This window comes from Photinus pyralis, unplaced genomic scaffold (assembly GCF_008802855.1).
Source record: "Photinus pyralis isolate 1611_PpyrPB1 unplaced genomic scaffold, Ppyr1.3 Ppyr1.4_LG2, whole genome shotgun sequence".
In the NCBI taxonomy this organism is placed as follows: domain Eukaryota; kingdom Metazoa; phylum Arthropoda; class Insecta; order Coleoptera; family Lampyridae; genus Photinus; species Photinus pyralis.
The window spans coordinates 391,436-395,269 of record NW_022170403.1 but is presented as its reverse complement, the minus strand read 5'-3'; the positions used below and the strand labels follow the sequence as shown (position 1 = coordinate 395,269).

The window sequence follows — 3,834 nt, the reverse complement described above, 5'->3', positions numbered from 1 at the left end:
AAAACCTGGATGGTGTTGTTCACCTGTAAAGGTTATCGTTGTGCGCATACATTTGGATCTGGTATGCAGTCTGTCTACGGGTGCGAGCCTTGGAATAGTATATTACGCACCGAGTGCGAAAGTAGGTTATTTTTCGAAGAATTTTAATCACCCGAGGCGCGCAGCGCCGAGGGTGATTATATTCTAAGAAAAATAACCTTTCGTCGAGGTTCGTATACGATTTTATTCACGATCATCATTATAATCATTCCATTATCAAAAATAAAATAATTCACTAAATTTATACGTATTATATTCATCTTATGCGCCATCTGCAATATTATTGCCCTACATAAAATGTTGTCGGTAATACAGATTTGGAAATTTACCTAATTAATATTCATATTAATTTAACATGTATGTTAAAAAATGGCCCATACTAAAGAATTTCAATGTACATCCCCTCAAATAAGGGAAATTGAGTGTAGTAAAAAATTTACTCCCCGAATGAATTTTTGAAGTGAATGAACAATGGTGGGCAGGAAAGGGTATAGGTAAAACTTCATGTTTTACTTGCTTATTTTAATGAGGTAAAGGTAAAGAAATCATCCACATTATGAACGACCAAATAATGTTGTGATCCACATTCAAACCTAATGCGGTAGGTAATGCCTAATGACCATGTCAGTTTTATTATTCTAAAATGTACCTACAGCGATCTTTTGTGATTACAGATTTCGACTGGGTTACAATATTAGTATTATAATCTGTGCAGATGTCAATAACGAAAGATTTATTCTCCAGATCCAATCAGGTAGTCACTAAACACCTGTTCCAATACGATGGCCCTAAAAAATAGCACTATCTATTTCTAAAATGTGACAAATTACATTTAATTACCGGACATTGTTTTTGGCATATGATCGCTACAATATTAGCAAGTGCCAGTGGATTTCTTCAACTTAAAACAGTTCGGTGGCTGTAGATTGGCTGCAGTAGCAGGAGGTTTCGTCGCCAATTCAGTGGCCCATTCGCTTTACGGGCACGCGGAAATAACAAAGTATGGCAGTATCCTCTTCAGGTAGTGCTACGACGTCTCCGATATGCAACATTATGATGCCATAAATTGCCATCCCTTGCTCTTCTCATGGGTCGCAAGCGCAACCCAATGTTTCCATGTCTTATGGACAAGAATTGAACTTTTCCACGCAGAAATTTAAACAGTAATGGGCTCTCTAAAGTAACAATCAATTTCATTAAACTCAAGTTCGAGTTTTATACTTACCGATCCTTTAATAATTAACGGTTTCTTTTTGCTTTTGTTTTTACTTAACCATTTAGCACCGCGCTCGTTTAGTTTTAGGTTACGTGAAACAAACCATCATCTTCCGTAATCTGGCTAAAGTTAATCACGACTCCTACTTGTGTTTACTTCGGTCCGCATTTACTTATTTCACTTTTTCGCGTTTGGTCGTTCATTTGCAATTTACAAAAAAAGCACAGAACTTAAAATAATCCATATTACTCATAATAAGAATAAGAATTGTTTTTAAAATGCGGTTTTGAACAATTCGCATCTAAATCAGCTGTCATCTGTGTCAGACAGTTACGATGAGAGCGCCATCCATTAGGATATTAGCAACTAAATCGAGGTAGGTAATGAAATATTACTAACCTCGAATCGAACATTACTAACCTCGAGAATCTACTTTCCTCCCTCCTGGAAAAATAAGTGTTGTAAAACACAACTTCCTTATCCTTCAAAATGACAATTATGAGACTGATTACAATATGATCGTGAATAAAGGTTTATTTCTATACATTAATATATGGAAAGCCCAATACAATTTTCTCAGACAACGGAACAAATTTCATGGGAGCGGAGAATTTGTTTGATAGTGTCGACTGGGAAGAAGTGAAGAAAAAATGCGACATTCGACAAATACAATGAATCTTCATCCCATCTGCATCTCCTTGGTTTGGATGTTATTGGGAAAGATTAATTCGCTTCGGACCTCTTCAAGAGGATATTAGTAAAATCAAAACTGGATTATAACCAGATGATGACTTGACTGGCCAGCGTTGCTACCACCATAAATGGCCGACCTCTCACAGCGGTAGTTCATACTGAACCAGTAGTTTCAACAGTTTCAGAAACAAGAGTAATTAAAACACGTTTAGGAAGAATCGTGGCGAAGTAACAACGTTATGTCCTTCCAGAATAAAAAATAATTCCATTATATTGCGTTATTAACGAGCTCCTAGCGAGTTTATAATTTTGTTGTGTCTGTCCGTCCGTCCGTCCGTTAGCACGATAACTCATAAACGAATGGACCGATTACGATGAAATTTTGCAGGTGGATTCTTTATCAAATTTGTAGATCGGAGTTCGTGAATTGGCAATGTAGCCCAAAAAATAAAGTAGGCCCTTTTGACATCTCCGTTAGTTATGAACCGAATTGCATGAAATTCAATATGCGCATAGCTTTAGCCATATAAAACACAATTTCAAAAGTTGAACCTAATCGATCAGCATTCACAGTGCCCTTTGCGCATCTCGACCATTTACAGACCGAATTGCAAACTTTCTTATTTATGAAGGTATTTAAATGAAATTTGATACATAGCCACTTGGAATAAAACCAAATTTAACGCCAGTTTCAAAATTTGGTTTTGCGCATGCGCAGTGGCAACTTTCTTATTTATGGAGGGATTTAAATAAAATTTGATACGTAGGCATTTGAAATAAAACCAAATTTTACGCCAGTTTCAAAATTTCGTTTTGCGCATGCGCAGTGCCAACTTTCTGATTTATAGGGGGATTTAAATGAAATATGGTACATAACCACTTGGAATAAAAGCAAATTTAACGCCAGTTTCAAAACTTGGTTTTGCGCATGCGCAGTGCCAACTTTCTTATTTATGGAGGGATTTAAATAAAATTTGATACATAGCCACTTGGAATAAAAGTAAATTTAACGCCAGTTTCAAAATTTGGTTTTGCGCATGCGCAGTGCCAACTTCCTTATTTATGGAGGCAATTAAATAAAATTTGATATACATAGGCACTTGGAATAAAACCAAATTTTACGCCAGTTTCAAAATTTCGTTTTACGCATGCGCAGTGCCAACTTTCTGATTTATAGGGGGATTTAAATGAAATTTGGTACATAACCACTTGGAATAAAAGAAAATTTAACATCAGTTTCAAAATTTGGTTTTGCGCATGCGCAGCTTATTTATGGAGGCATTCAAATGAAATTTCATTCATATACATACACTTTAAATAAAAGCAAAACTAACATCAGGTTTAAAATTTGGTTTTGCACGTCATGCTATAGCCATACCCAGGAGCTCGTTTGCTATATTTGTTTAATTTATTTTATTTTATGTTTTAATTTGTTAAATGCCCAATCATAACTTAAATTCGTGTGGGACCGTTGTTTTCCATTTTGACGCGGTCAGGGGTTCGGAATGCTTCTTATGCAGACCAAGTGACATGTTAGGATCTCATTAATCGCGAATCCTGCCCTAAATGAACGATCCGTTTCATGATGTAGCGTTCTTATTCACCGTCAATGGCTACTGGGGACTACAGCACCCCACCCTCCAAGCGTTATTATGTTACTTGATAGGAAAAACACCTTATAAAAATAAATTAAACACATATCGTAAATTTTATTATTCCAGTCCCCCGCAAGGGCCACTTTAGCCTGCGACTCTGACACCGTCTTCGTGGTACACTTTTACAGTCTAACGGTTCTAACTGAAAAAAACGGGCTTTTATTGTATTGTGTCTATTCTCTTGACTTCTTTGTTTCATGTTTAATCTCTCACAACGCAATTGATAATTTA

The 3,834-nt window shown here is 36.2% G+C and overlaps 1 long non-coding RNA gene across 1 annotated transcript; it reads right to left on the bottom strand.

Annotated features, from left to right (window-relative positions):
• Window positions 1-644: 644 nt before the first annotated feature.
• Window positions 645-1,527, bottom strand: LOC116164676. Its single transcript, XR_004143969.1, has 2 exons — window positions 1,265-1,527; window positions 645-1,214 (listed from the first exon to the last, which is right to left on the bottom strand). It is a non-coding gene; the product is annotated as an uncharacterized LOC116164676 (long non-coding RNA).
• Window positions 1,528-3,834: the final 2,307 nt, after the last annotated feature.